At 38.6% G+C, this 16,138-nt stretch overlaps 1 protein-coding gene across 1 annotated transcript in view; it reads left to right on the top strand.

The window, feature by feature from the left end:
* Positions 1-301: 301 nt before the first annotated feature.
* Positions 302-16,138, top strand: part of mxra5.S (matrix-remodelling associated 5 S homeolog) — a 43,264-nt gene continuing 27,427 nt past the window's right edge. Inside the window, exon 1 of the mRNA XM_018248767.2 lies at positions 302-825. The gene's annotated coding sequence lies outside the window, so the exon portion shown is untranslated. The remainder of the gene's footprint in view (positions 826-16,138) is intronic.

The raw sequence follows: 16,138 nt of genomic DNA, 5'->3' as shown, positions 1-16,138 counted from the left end.
ATGGGTTTTCGGATAAGAGATCTGAATACCCCCAAGCTTTCCGTATAGGAGATCCCATACCAATTTTAGACTATGTTCGTAGCAAATCTCACTATGTCTCTGCAGATGATTTCATTCTATTCTGTGTTGTTTCCCGTATGGCTGAGAGATTACAGAGAGTCTCCCAGTCCTGTAGTGTAGAGCTCAATAAGTCTGCGTATAAGTCATGCCGGAGAAAAGGATCCAGACTCTCAGCTTCCCTTGGATTCCCCAGTCTGATAAAAAAGAGCAAGAAACTCCCACTTAAGGAAACTAAGTCCAAACTGATCTGCCGGTCCCTCCTCCTTGAACACAAACACAACAGGAGGGAGAGGGGCATCAGTCCTGATTTGAAGGTTCCTGCTACTAGAATTCGTTATTCCCACTTTTGGAACAGCGCTTTTTTGTTGGATGCTCCCGGGTCCTGAGATGAAATTCAGCTTCCGACAGCCCAGATCGAATTCTTGCAGCAGAGCCTGAGAGCCAAACCTGAGCTGCTTCTGTCTGGAAGGATTTCTGCAGGGAAAGCTGATGCATTTGCTTGAGAACATTTTCAATGGAGACCGAGTTTACTATTATCTGCCCATATTATCTGCCTGCTGCTCCTTAAAGTGGATCAAACACGTGTGACCATGGAAAGCTGGAAGGATTAACAACATTTCAAAGAAGAGACACTTTTGTACCCGAATTCTGCAGAATTCACTTGCGCAGCCGGATAGAGGGTCACATTCTTCATTAGACGATGATATGATTTAACCTAAAGATGAGCTGCAAGAGAGAGTTGTAACTATATCCAACTATATACAGGTACAGTACAGAGAACGCTTCTTCTTACCTTTTTCTTTATCCAAATCCTAATTTTACCCCAATTACATTGCCTTAAATCAACTGAAAAATATAACTTCAAGCTTTAGACATTTAAATATTAAAGATTTCTATTACAATCCAGGTGGTTAACCAGCTTCCCTTAGCTTCCTGTGGATATTAAACTCCCAGCATCCCTCTAAATAGCAGTGGGTGCTGGGAAATGTAGTCCCATCGAGGGCAGTAGGACTGCAGGTTGAACAAACCTGATTGAAATGCAAAGTGATATATACTTTGGTATAGAAAAGACATACAGGTATGGGACCTGTTATCCAGAATGCTCGGGACCTGTGACTTTCCAAATAATGGATCTTTCTGTAATTTGGATCTTTATACCTTCATTTACTAAATTCGAGTGAAGGATTAGAATAAAAAATACTTCGAATTTCTAAGGTTTTTTTTGGCTACTTCGACTTTTGACTATGACTTCAACTTCGAATCTAACGGTTCGAACTAAAAATCGTTCGACTATTCGACCATTCGATAGTCGAAGTACTGTCTCTTTAAAAAAAACTTCGACCCCCTACTTTGCCACCTAAAACCTACCGAACCTCAATGTCAGCCTATGGGGAAGGTCCCCATAGGCTTTCTAGCCAATTTGAGATCGAAGGAAAATCATTCGATCGATGGATTAAAATCCTTCGAATCGTTCGATTCAAAGGATTTAATCGTTGGATCGAAAAAATTTTCCTACGAATTGCGGTAAATCCTTCGACTTCGATATTCGAAGTCGAAGGATTTTACTTCGACGGTCGACCCTTGATATTCGACCAATACTATATGTACCCCTAGGTCTACTAGAAAACATGAAATAAAGCCAATAGGCCGGTTGTTCTTCCAATAAGGATTAATTATATCTTAGTTGGGATCAAGTACAAGATACTGTTTTATTATTACACAAAAAAAGGAAAATCTGTTTCAATAATTTGGATTATTTGGATAAAATTAGTCTATGGGAGAAGGGCTTTCTGTAATTCGGATCCTTCTGGATAACCGGTTTCCAGATTAAGGATCCCATACCTGTACCAGTCCAGAAAGACATAATATATGACTCCTTTAATTGGAGTTTGTAGAAAAGCATAAAAGAAATGTAAAAAGGAGTAAATGAATTATTGTATAGTAAGTAAACTCTTTTTTTTTTATTCATCTCAGAAGGATTTGGCAAAAGCTGAATGGTAATAACAGAAAAGACACGCAGGGACTTGTGAATGGAAACACCATGAAATGTACATAAAAAGTGTTTCCTCCGTTGCTGGTCTGTGTCTCTATTCATCACAATGGTGGGGTTAATCTCGCTGCTCATTAAAGTTCAGTTAAGTAGCAGAGTTAACGAATATGAATGGGGCGTCATTGGAGCAGATATCAGGCAGGGGCAGAGGGGCTCAGGGTCTATAATCTCCTTCCAGACGGGAAGTCGGGATCTAACAGGGAAAACTGTTACTCGTGTGGCTGGTCAAGTCATCAACGCATTGACGTGTTACTGGATTTTACTCACTTGGACAGTTTTCTGGAAATGTTTGCCAAGTAATTCCGCCTCCTGCTCTATTGAATCAAATGCCTCTTAAATATATCAGGCTCGACATACAATGTACAAATCCATAGAAATATCTATCTCTATCTATCATTTATCACCTACCTATTTTATTAGTGTCCTAGGCTCACCTCTTAGTAGTGAAAGATTGAACAGCACCACCAACTCTACAAGTAGTTAAAAAGCCTTTATTTGTGCTTTTGTGGGCATCACCGCAACGTTTCAGGCCTCAAGCTTGATGAAAGGCCGCATGACCTGAAACGTTGCGGTGATGCCCACAAAAGCACAAATAAAGGCTTTTTAACTACTTGAAGAGTTGGTGGTGCTGTTCAATCTTTCACTACACAGTTTGCCAATGGGAAGTGGCCATTGTAGGACGTGCACCATCTCTAAAGAGTATTGAGAATCGATGTGCTGACTACTCTTTTCCTACAGATTAGGCTCACCTCTTACCAGGGCACTATAAGGGGAGACTATGTACAGGTATTGGACCTGTTATCTAGAAATCACAAGACCTGGGTTTTCCAGATAAGGGATCTTCCTGTACCTTAAATCTACTTGAAAATCATTAAATTTAGCCAATAGGCCGGTTTTGCTTCCAATAAGGATTAATTATATCTTAGTTGGGATCAAGTACAAGGCACAGGTATGGGACCTGTTATCCAGAATGCTTGAGGCCTGGGGTTTTCCAGATAATGGATCTTTCTGTAATTTGGATCTTCATACCTTAAGTCTACTAGAAAATCATATAAACATGAAATAAAGCCAATAGGCTGGTTTTGCCTCCAATAAGGATTAATTATATCTTAATTGGGATCAAGTTCAAGCTACTGTTTTATTATTACAGAGAAGAAGGGAATTATTTTTAAATATTTTAATTATTTGCTTAAAATGAAATCTATGGGAGACATCCTTTCCATAATTTGGAGCTTTCTGGATAATGGGTTTCCGGATAGCGAATCTCATACCTGTATATTTTTTATGCTTTTGTGTGTACATTGATTTTTTCCTCTGTGTGTGAAAGTGTGACTGGGCAGTTAGATTGCAAGCTCTACAGGAGCAGGGACTGTATGGATGAGCTGTGGGCAAAGGCTCAGAAGTATAACTTCAGACGTAGCAGACCCTGCAGATGCAGGGAGTCCAGGAGGTATGGGGGCCCTAATTAATGAACAATTTCAATATATACTGGAAAACAGGGCAACCTCTGGATATGTTGGGGGCCCTAAACTTAATTTTCTGTGGGGTCCAATAAAATCTAGTTACGCCATTTCTAGTCATGTTTTTTGACTTTTTATGACTAATGAGAACTGTTGCATTTTGCATTAACTCTTCAAAATAATTGTGTTGGTCTTCTGCCAGACTATGCAATCAGACAAATGGCTCATAATGAGAGAAACCCACTCACAGGACCAACAGTGGTGCTTCTGTCTGTCTGTCTTCAAAATATAATCCAATAAGGGTTGAAAGTTGGTCCAGTGTAAATCTCGTTATATGGATAAGAACTAATGAATAGTGTTCCAAACTGAACTAACAGCAAAGCTTTGAGGTTTCTTATCCCTTGTGTTGAAATGTAGAGCAATCGCCAGTGCAGAATTACTTTGTGTAAATACTTCTTGCAAGTTGGGTTTGAGTAGAGGTTCTGCAATGCTGAAACAGCAGTTAGTGATGAGAAGCAGGATTTTGTGATGGGAACACTGAGTCCCACAGAGACCAGCAACACACAGAGAAACTGCTGACGGTAAAAGTCTCACTGTCACGTCCCATTACCAAAGCAATAATCAGTATTTTGGGTGAGAGGTGTGATACTGGAGTTGGCGTAAATCTGGTGTAAAGTGGTTTCTTCTAATGCATCTTCCTACATTGTCATCAATAGAATGAGTGAGGTTGTAGTGGAATGACGCGGCTTTTACTTCTTATCCTTTGAGTATTATGACATCTGTCTGTATATTCTTCTCAGATATATTTAGATATATATATAGGCTGTGGAACTCACTACAGTATAATTAAATGCTCCATATTGTGTGTATCCAAGTATTGATGCCGGAATTGCTTCTCTGAGTTGTCTGTGCATCTACATGTTTACAGAAAGCTCCAGTTAAAGGAGATGGAGTGCATGGGGTTGATGGATGGGGCAACCAATGAGACCGTGAAACATGGAACTTTTTGGGGTTGGATTTTTTTCCTTAACAATGTCCTCTAGTTTTAACCACAAGCTGAGTTGGGCTGTGATCACTTACAATTATTCTTAAACTAACCAGAAATGTGATGTCATCATTAGTAGTGTTGGGCAATATCAATTGGCTACATTTTACAATCATTGTAAAGCCAATTTATTTTTACAGCACCTTACACCAAACTTGTTTTTTTTTTTACATCAAATAGTTGGGTAGTAGGGCTTCCCACCATCTTTCTAAAATTTGGCAAGTAAAATGGAGCAAGTAAAACCAAGTTTCAATTATTCTAAGTTGTCCTAATAGATTGTGTTATCTACAAAATCCCCCCCAAGATCCTTCTCATTTAAGGAAACTCCCATCACATTACAATTTAGTGTATAACTTGCATTTATCAACATTGAACCTCATTTTCCAGTTTGCTGCCCAGTTTCCCAACTTAGACAAATCACTGTGCAAAGTGGCAGCATCCTGCATGGAACCTATAGTTCTGCACAATTTAGTCTCATCTGCAAAAAAAGAAAAAGAAACAATGCCTCTCTTTAATCATACAATTGGTGCCCATTATAAAGAAAATGTAAGGCCGTAGGGTTTAATACACTTTAGTTTGAACCCTTAACTCAAACTTTTCTATTTTTATAAAACATTTCTCAAACTTCATCTTTATGCTAGCTTTAGCAAACTCTACCTTTGTGAAGGACCTACCACCAAGTAGAACATTAGCTAACAGGTGAGCTGGACTTGTAGTGGGTGGTCTTTCAGGGCAGTGTCCCACATTTATCTATGAAACTGGTTTATGGTAGGGCAAACAGGGTATTTGCCCTGAGTCACGGCAGTCCAGTGGGGGACATAGATTAAAGAATAAGGCCCAGCGTGTGATTGGCTAAATAATGTTTATATATTGCACAGGGGTGTACAGGGTGAGGCCCCCAGGATGTTGCTCAAATCTATACCCAGCGTCACAACAACAGAAGGGAAAGATGGTAGAACAGTCGATCAATAAGGGCCTAGTGTTCATGTTCAGTGTTCATTGATTCATGTATTTCTGCACAGACAGGGGCCAAATGTTCACTTAGTCTGGCCCTGATCACTCTCCTTTGCCAAAAAAACTGGTTGATTTGTAGTTAATTTTATTGTTGCAGGCCATAATGTCTGTGCTTCCAAATGGCTTTAGCTCTAACATATTTCACTTCTTAGTAAGCTCGAAGCAACAGGTTCTGCATTCCAAAGTTTAAAGAGAGCTATTTACAAGCAGATGCACGAAAGCTGACTACATTCATGCCAAACTCTCAACTCATTGTGAAAACACAAGTTTACATGGAGGGGGGTTAAAAAAAAGAAAAACACCAACACATTTGTGAGTCTTAGTCTTTCTAAGAAATAAGGCACAAATGTCAATGCCTTCATAAAAATGACAGTGTGTTTTTTTAGCACGTTCTTGAACAAAAAACTGAAGCTTAGGAACACTGTAACACTAGATACAGATACTGTACTTATATAATGTGCATACAAGAGCCATCAATATCCTGCAAACGCGAAAACATTGTGAAGATTATCTGAAAATTCGAATCCTATAAATTTTTCCGATTTTTGCCTGAAAACCACAAAATCTTCGGATTTTTGCACAAAACCCTGCACAGATCAGAACATCTTCGGGACTTCTCCCATTAACAATCTTGCCAGTCTGAGATGCTGAATTTTTGGATTCTGACTTTTTCCATCCTCGGGGTATATTAAATCATAAAAAAATTTAAAAAAAACCTTTTCACTCAAAATTCGGATTTTCTAGTAAAAAAAAGTTTTTATTTCATTGGTACTTTAATATACACCCAATATGTACCCCATGCTGTAAAGAATATAGAGGTTAGCAGGCACCAATGAGTTCCATGCATTGTTTAAAAACACTTGTGTCTTTATATGGTCATGGAACTCCTTGGTGACTAATAATAATGCTTATAGTTTACAATAGGGGCACATTATGTCCTTCATTATTTACCTTATAGGTCCAGGAGAAACCTCTCACTGCAAATGCCACTCTAGTTGGCATTCAATTGGGGATTTGAGGAACATCTAAGGTAGCATCATCCTCTGCTTTCCTCCTCTTGCCTTTACAGAGATTATATTTGATTTACATCAGTCCCTACTCCAGGCTGAACCCCTCATCTACTGCTTTTGGAAAGGCAAGAATACACTTTCATCTGGTACAGAAAACCAGGGCACTTTATGGTGGATTCTCTATACAAAGCTGCTGATATTTTGTAAGAACTGTAAATCAAATGAGTGTCAGTGCTGTGGGAAGAACATTTGCTGTCCCAGGGGCAGAATATGTAAACAAAGGAATTTATGATAAAATCCCCAGCTGTGGTTGAACTACATTTTCCCTAATAGCCAATGTAACTTGCTGCTGTGTAGTTCAACAACAGACCAGTGGTCAAAGCTTAGCTGCCTTTGTCCTTTTTAAAATCCAGAAAGGTGTATTAATAATAATTATAATGAACAGTCATTTGTATGTGTTTTTGAATATTTTATTTAATTTTAATCACTGTTAAACCCAAATTCTGATAATTGTTCACTGATTATTCATGCACCAAGCTGGTCTTGGATTCCCAGTGGGTAATGCCATCTTGTTTTTATATGATTACTAAGTAACCAGCCCATAAGCAATAAAAGAAGAGTAGTAAGCTCAAGAATGAAGTTGCAGAGAGCCTACAAGAACAGGATAGGGAAAGTGTCTATAGAAGAGATAAGAGGCTACACTAGAGGATCACATAGGGACTGCACAAGGAATCAAGGTTTAAGCAACAGCTAAAAAAATAGCCTGTACCTCAAGGTAGGTATGTAACTGATGCATTACTATAAGGGAGCATGAATTAAATATTGGACCCCATCTTATAGTTTGTATTAGTTATTGCAGATGCAAATATACTCCATTGTGATAGAATCCCAGTTATTTTTCTGTAAGGTAATTCCTTGGTTATCATCTAGATCTCATTAAGTTTAGGCACTGTGCTAAGTCATACCAGGTATCTGCTGGTCTTTCCCACATCATCAAGAAAGTTCTTCTTATTCAGACAAGGGTTCACTAAGTTGAAGGAACCTGGAACAATTGTACAGTAAAAGAGATCTGGGTTCCAGGGATTTAAAGAATCTCCCGTTTTTGACTACAATGAGATCTATAAATAATTTTAAAATAACTAAACTATTTCAATCTATGCATAATGTATACCGTTTTAGGATTATATTTTCTTTCCCTACGGAAAAAATATTTTTTTGTGGAGTTCACTTTTCACTTTTCAAACAATTTAGTATTAGTGCCTTCACTTTTCATGGGAAGGGGGCAGGGGAGGAACTAGGGCTAACATAGTAACATAGTAACATAGTAACATAGTAACATAGTAACATAGTAAGTTAGGTTGAAAAAAGACCCCCAGCACCTCCTGTAGCCTTTTGTCAACTCTTAGTATACCAATGTTTTTTGACAAATTCCAGTTCCCTCTAACATTCTTTACACAATTCCCAGTACTCCCAGAATGTAGTGTGTTGCTGATCTACAGTTGCAGGCCCAGTTGAACATCTGTGAAGTAATATCTAAGTTTTTAGAAGCAATTAACAGGGATGAGCAAACTATTTACTCAGGAACAGTTTTACACCAAGCTTCCTGGTTTTGCCGCAACAATATTTTTGTGGCTCTGCTCTAGAATTTTGCCTTGTGGTCTTTTTTGACAAAAAAAACAAAAACAAACATTTTGCCATGTAATTATTATCCTTTCACATCAATGGGATCAATGGGATCAGAGTCACCCACCCTGTCTATCTGAGAGGCTGTCCAGGCACCATATTTGGAAATAAACGAATGATGTAGGAGCTGTTTTTCCATAAAGAACACTTGTAGCATAGTGGAAAAGAGCTTCTCTAACAAGCAAGGCTATTGCAGAGCTATAAACATCTTAAGTGCAATGTGATTTCACCTTCCCATTGACTCAATGGATTTCAGCAAATGTTTTTATGCTTAAAAATGGTTTACAAAGATTGTTACTTTCAGACACTGGCTCTCCTGAACAACTCAAGAACGTGGAACAGCTGGGTGGTTCTAAAAAGGTTTTTGGGATTTTTTTCAGAAAAGTACATAAAAGCTAACTTTTAAAAGCACATTTCTTCTTTGTGTAATCCAATAGCAAATAGTGGTTCTTGTTGTCTTTAAAGGGATACTGTCATGGAAAAACATGTTTTTTCCAAAACGCATCAGTTAATAGTGCTACTCCAGCAGAATTCTGTACTGAAATCCATTTCTCAAAAGAGCAAACAGGTTTTTTTATATTCAATTTTGAAATCTGACATGGGGCTAGACATTTTGTCAATTTCCCAGCTACCCCAGTCATGTGACTTGTGTCTGCACTTTAGGATGGAATTACTTTCTGGCAGGCTGTTATTTCTCCTACTGAATGTGTCTCAGTGGGACTTGGCTTTTACTATTGAGTGCTGTTCTTCCAGGGAGCTGTTATCTTGTGTTAGGGAGCTGCTATCTGGTTACCTTCCCATTGTTCTGTTGTTTGGCTGTTGGGAGGGAAAAGGGAGGGGGGTGATATCACTCCAATTTGCAGTACAACAGGAAAGAGTGATTGAAGTTTATCAGAGCACAAGTCACATGACTGGAGACAGCTGGGAAATTGGCAATATGTCTAGCCCCATGTCAGATTTCAAAATCAAATATAAAAAAATCTGTTTGCTCTTTTGAGAAATGGATTTCAGTGCAGAATTCTGCTGGAGCAGCACTATTAACTGATGAGTTTTGAAAAAAACATGTTTTCCCATGACAGTATCCCTTTAAGAAGTAATATAGACTGAGACATATGTATACGGCCCATGGAAAACCAACATTATTTTTACTTTTCTAAAATGAACAAGGCAAATCCAAATATAGGCTCTGCTAATAATGTGTACCAACTGGACTAACACGAGAGAGCAATGCTGGAAATAGTAGCACAGAGCTTCCATCTGGCAGATAGTTTATAAGAAGTCTGAATATTTCCAGAGTTAACAATATGAGCTCCACCATGAAAGGGTTAGATGTGCAGAGCATGTGGTTGGCCAGTTGGGCTATGGGTTAAGCAGTGTAGGAAGCATCAGGACTGGAAAATGAATTTAGCTTTCATTGCTAATCCAAGGAGAGGTGAGAAGACCTCCAGAGGACGCTTTCTTTATACAGAATGATCTAACAACATGTTGGTGTGTTTCTGTGATTTTGCAGCAGATCACGTTTATATCAGAGAAATGTTTTGTTATTGCTGGAGTTCTGCCAGTTGTGTGCCCCCGCCATTATTACTGTACAAACAAAGGGGATCAGGAATCTACAATAATCATGGCTATTGGCAGCAAAATCAGCAGTAAGTCATTCTCTCCATGATGTACCACATTAGTATCAGTGTAAGAAGAGTAAGAAGCCTTCAGAAGGGTTTAGGATTACTTGGGCAGATGAGGGCTTGACATTAAATGTTGTGATTTTTGGGCATTGAGGAGGGAGCAGTAAATTTTTTTACTCTCCTTACTGGGCTATATAAGTTGTTTACAAACAATCACATACTTAAAGCTATAATTTGTCTAACTCTTCCACATCCGATACTATTATCATGATTTTTATATTTGGTTAGTCCTGCTAGTTATATACAGTCCTACACTAAGTGGTTGATTTATAAAGATGATTACAACATTTTATGCCGCAAGAAAATGTCTGCCATGTTTATACTCCATAGTAGCTCTTTCTCATAAAATACTCCAGTGATCCCCAACCAGTGGCTTGTGAAGAACATGTTCGTCACTGACCCATATAATGTTGCGCCCAGTGTCATCATATCATGTGTTCATTTTTGAATTTCTGGCGTGTAGGCAAGTTAATTTTTTTTTAAACTGGCATGTTTTATTAACTTTCATTGTACATGAAATGGGTCATCCGCTGGTTGCGGTGAAAAAGTAAGGTGAAGGAGTACATATTATTAGCATATGTTAAAAATAGTTATATGGCGGTGGGGTATCATTGTTATTACATCTATGTTAATGTTAGAATATTGCGATTGCTGGGTATTCCTTGTACATGCCCCTTCATCATGAGTGTAAGGCCAAGTACAGTTGAGAGTCATTTTCATGGGCTAACCAAGGAAGCCATATTTTGTCATAGGCTAGTAGGCAAGTTTTTAAGGAACAAAATCCAGTTGGGCTGCCAAACAAAGCCTTCTTCAGGTTCACAGTCAATGGAGCTTCCAAATAACCAGTCAGTTCCCTTATTTGGCATGCCCTCTCAGCTCTGATCATACTTTTTACATTGGGATGTGGCTCATGGGTAAAAAAAAGTTGGGGATCCCTGAAATACTCCATAAATTACAGTACCATAATAATCCACTGCAAATGGTTATTTTTGTGCATTTATAATGGTGAGGTTTTTTTTTCTTGGCTCCTGGAACCCTAGACAATCTGCTACTGCTCCTAATACTTCTGAATCGTGACTCCCTGTTGGATGCATTGGTTTCGTGTGTCAGGAGCCTAAAAGTGCTGTAAAATTGTTCATTGGTTCTTGCCATTAAAGTGCTATTTTCTTTGATGTACATCAGTTAATCTGTTGAAGGATACTACTTCTGTTGCTGCATTGCTGATGCACTTGTAGAAGGCAGCGCCTGTTGTAATAGGCATAAGTACCAGAGCAAAGAAAAGGAGTCTGCTCTTCTTAGCGCTCTTGAACTTGCATCCGGGGTAATAGTAAATGAGCCCTATCATGAAGTTCCTAATTACAGAGGCCAGCCTCACAAAATGACGCTTCTGTGGAGAGAGAGAGACTTGTTTGAGCTTCTACTCAGATCAAGGGATGGTCATACAGGATACATCTGTAACTAAGGCCTCCTAGAGGGATATTGTCCATACAGATTCATTATCTGTAAAACAGATTTTTTTTGTTGGTACAGGACTTAAAGCCATATTACTCTTGCAACACAAAATAAAGTCCTCTCCAATACATTTTTCAGTTGGATCACTGGTTGCTCTGCTTTTAGTGCTTTGCCTTGATTTGCATGAAATTGAAACCATAGCTTCTTAATTACAGGCAAGTCCTTAAGAATTATTTTCGCTCAGTAGTTCACTTATTATTTTTTAATTTTTTTTTAGAAATCAAAAACAGACAAACTTGTTTTATTGGATGCAGTGTAAATATAATTTAACATTCTTCATTCATTACGGTTCTTTATGTACAGTATCAAGAAAGATACACCCTGTCTAGTGATGTAAACCTGTATTATATAAGGAATTATTTACACAGTGTCCCTTGTCTTCCCTGTGTATGTACTTTTGTATACTGTAAAATGATAGAGCACTGCGTATACCAGTAACACTTCAAAAATAAAGTTATACATACTGTACCCTCAGCCCTGTGGCCTCATTCATAAGGCCAAGGAACTCCCAGGTAAGTACTTAAAATGGTGTACATTATTCCAGGGTCAGACTGGACCATTGGGGGCCCACCGGGACTGCAAACAAAATGGCCCTCCCGACTTTGAAAGTACAGTATATCTCCCATGCGCAAACAGTGGCCGGTGCATGCATGCCCGAATGGAGGCTCGGCACTAATCAGGGGAGCAAGTCTGGGCTGGTGGGGGCCCATGAGGGCCTGGGCCCACCCACAGGGTCTGACCCTGCATTATTCTCTATGTAGATAGGTGCAAACTCAATGTGTTGAGTCTTGCTATCCTTCTGAAAGACCACCCGGCATTATCTATGGTGGGTCCTTGTACACATAAGAGAATATCACAATGAAACAGGACTATGGGAGGCAGGTTCAGACTGGACCATCGGTACATAGAGTGTATGGAGGGGTCAGTATGTGTTTGTGTGGATGCTGGGCTTCATTTAGAGGGGTTGAACTTGATGGACTTTGGTCTTTTTTCAAGCCGATCTAATGATATAACTATTATATTGGAAAAAAATCCCAGTGGGCCCTGCCTCTGTTGAGTTTTGCACACAAGCCAGCCACCAAAACTCCCCACTCCACTATTATCTACCATCTATCATTTTTAGCAGTAAAGTATGTAGTGCAGGGAGCAGGTGGGGGCTCTTGAGTTGGGTACCTGGTGGGCCCCGTGTACCCCAGTCTGATTTTAATCGGAGTGGACTAGGCGCTTATGGGTGAAAAAAACTGTCTATAACAAAGACTATATTCTAGCCTGATATTGATGTTGGTCTGATATTGATAATGCATCATTTTGATACTTATATAAGGTTTAATATGCTCTTAGGGATTATTCACACATATAGGTAGTAAATTGAACCAGATAGTTAACCAAAGCAACCAACTAGTCTTTGGTTTCATTATTTTACTTGTAGCAGACTGTTATACAATAATTGCTCATAATGCAGCTATGAAAAGTGCACTTGTTTGTCCATTTATTGCAATACCAGTAAACTGAAACTGACCTCAAGCCTTGCGTTGCATTCATCTGTAATTGCTTCAGTAGAACCCTGGTCACCAGCATCATGTCCTGTAAGGGATCTAAAGTCATATATCTTCCTTCAAGAAACAGTGCTAGTATTAGGTAGCAGAAAGTGTTTTTGCTCAGCAGGGTATATTAAATCACTTTAATACTGAAAACTGAACTTGCTGGAGGAAAAGTAATGTTAAGACTAATGTAGATATGATTGAAGTTCTTCTCAAACTGGTGGGTTTTTTTGGTTGTCATAAATGTGAGACGTGAATGGTTCACTTTTAGAAGCGCTTGAGAAAAAAGCCAGAGAAAAAAATAATCCATATATCAACAATATTCACACTAAGTGCAAATCTGGAAAATACCCAGTGCTGCATTCTACTAGTCTTTGCCATGACTGCTTTCAGGAACTCATTTTTGTCTGAGACCTGGTGCAAGAAATGAATCTTCTGATACATACAGAACAGTATAAACGATTGTATTTTGGGGCCCAAGATTAATGAAGTCCATGGCCAAACACCATCATATGACTCTTAACCACTATAGCGGTCCTACAGAGAAAAGTCATAAATAAAAGTCATATTAACTGGTGTTGACGATCTGTCGGGGGGGGGGGGGAACTGCATTTATAAACATAGACAAACCATGGTCTGAATATCATACAAGATACTTTATTCTCATATTTTACATTTTGAATATTAGATTAATAGTAAAATGTACAATATGCTTGAGTTAAAGAGTTGAAGAAAAGTTTGTTCAGCACCTAAAAAATGCATCAAAAAAAGTTGGGTAACTATGTAAATAATAAAAATAATAGTATCACAGGCTTTTTCTAAACTCAACCCTAACATATACCGTATAAAAAAATCATGTTTTTACCTATTATAATGCCACTATTGTTGATATGTATTTCACTGAAGATGCAGCAACTCCAGAATTAGGTTTGATTTAGTTTATGTCATTCAGTAGGGCCATTGGCATGTAGTGGATCAGTCAGTTCCTGCAACCTTTTGGAAAAATATAGATAATTTTTGACCCTAATGGGCATTATATTGCATTGCACTGCTGAATGGATTCTAATAATGCACAAACTCTCTGCAATATAAATAATGGTCATTATTATTATTTTCTTCCCCTCCAAGTTGTGATAACACACATATAGTGAGACTGCACACATGGGCACCCTGGAAGTGTCTAGGGGTCCTATTCTGTGGCAGTTTTATGTCTAGTGTTACATGTCCTTCAGATTGACACATCCCTTTCTACTTCCCTTATTTCTGAAAAACTGAGAATATAAATTTGGAATACAAACAATAGCTTTTACTCCTGACAAACTGCAGTAGATTGAGTAACATGGTTCAGAGTTTATTACTAGAAATATCAATGTTATTCTTTCCAAACCTGACATGGACCCTTTGCATCTAGTAATCTGTTCTTAGGTGGATAGAAGCCAATTCAGCCTTTCATTCTTTACCTTATTAATTTATGGAGCTTTATTTCATGCTAGTATTTCTGGAATAATATTCCACATTTGCCTATGGATCTAGGAATGCTTTGGTTGGCTTCTACTTAGCATTTATGAATACGCACCTGTTTTTACAAAAAGCACTACATTGCTCAATTTGGCAATCACAGATGTTCATAGCATGTTTTTATCAATGCACAGCCATGGGATATTGCCAGGGTCGGACTGGGCTGGCAGGACACCGTGATAAAAGCCAGTGAGCTCCAGTCCTTGTGGACTTGCTGACCCAGACCCTAGTCCCTGTCCTTGTTACCCTCATCCTCCCACTCCGGCCCCAGTCGCAGCAAAAAAAGTATATGAGTTAGGGGACTGAAGGGGAGTTGTGACTGCGGTGGGGAGTCCAGAGAGGGCTTTACAGCAGGGGTGGTGGCCCTTGAGACAGAAGCCCCATTTTATTGGTTGTTAAGGGTTATTGCTACTGGGCAAACTTGCCTACTAAATGCCTACTTAAAAAGCTTCACTGGAACCATTGACCATCACAGGGTTTCTTAATATTCTCTCCATCAATCCACAATTTTGCAAAGCCAAATTGGCAGAAAGTTAATGAGTACAATATTCTCTTATAATAAGAGAATTACCCATTACCAAGGTCAATTTATGTTTCCTCAGTCCACTGTGAATGTCAATGATTATTCTACTGGTACCTATGTATATGATGGCATAGTAATTCATTTTTTTTTCAGAGATGTGGCACTAAGCATCCTCAAACAAAACTCAATGAAATGGAGTGGAATATTCACTATTATTATTCTTCTGTATATGCTCTGCTCCAATCACCTCAGCTTGGACTACACTCTTGACAAGGCTTTCCCATCACAATATTGAGTTTGGAGCTAGAACACAGTTTAACTGGAGTAAAAGGTACTCCTAATTTATACCTAAATGATGCAGGACAGAGATTAGCCAGTTGCATGTGTAACCTATCTTCAGACCTGCTAGCATACATTCTTACAAATATTGCATTAAAATAAATAATTATTTTCTCACTATTTTCTCAATAAATTAAATATTTTCTCATTAAAGAAAATAAAAACTGTAATTACAGGTCAGGGGACTGCTTTCAATGGCCACTGTGCCAGTACTGTGTAAACCTCTAAGTTTAATAAATAAATATTGTTGTGAGACAATATTTGGTCTTGAAAAACAATGCTGATTGGCCATAGTCTAGACCAGTGCTACTACACAAGGACCACTTTGTTCTCTTTCCACCCCAGGCCAAAGACTGCAAATCCACTCCTGATACAGATACAACATTTGCAATCATTCCTTGCTGTATTTTAATCAAGTGCACTGTAAATGTAATTCTTGCCCTGTCATTTTCTTGCTTTCAACTCTACAGTGAAAGAGGATCTGCAAACAATTCCAGCCCCTGTTTAGTATTAGTCATAGTGATGATGAATGTGCCTAGAGGTAAAATAACACTTTTACTAACTCCCATGAAAGTGGGTTGGCTAAATAGGAGCCAAGGATGGAAGAAGATGAGAACACATTAGATAAGGGTCTGGGTTTGATTTATGGTTTGATTTGTACAGCAGACTGGCATTACACCTGTAGCATTTAGTTACGGCTT

This window comes from Xenopus laevis, chromosome 2S (genome assembly GCF_017654675.1).
Source record: "Xenopus laevis strain J_2021 chromosome 2S, Xenopus_laevis_v10.1, whole genome shotgun sequence".
NCBI classification, from domain to species: domain Eukaryota; kingdom Metazoa; phylum Chordata; class Amphibia; order Anura; family Pipidae; genus Xenopus; species Xenopus laevis.
This window is presented reverse-complemented; position numbering and strand designations above follow the sequence as displayed.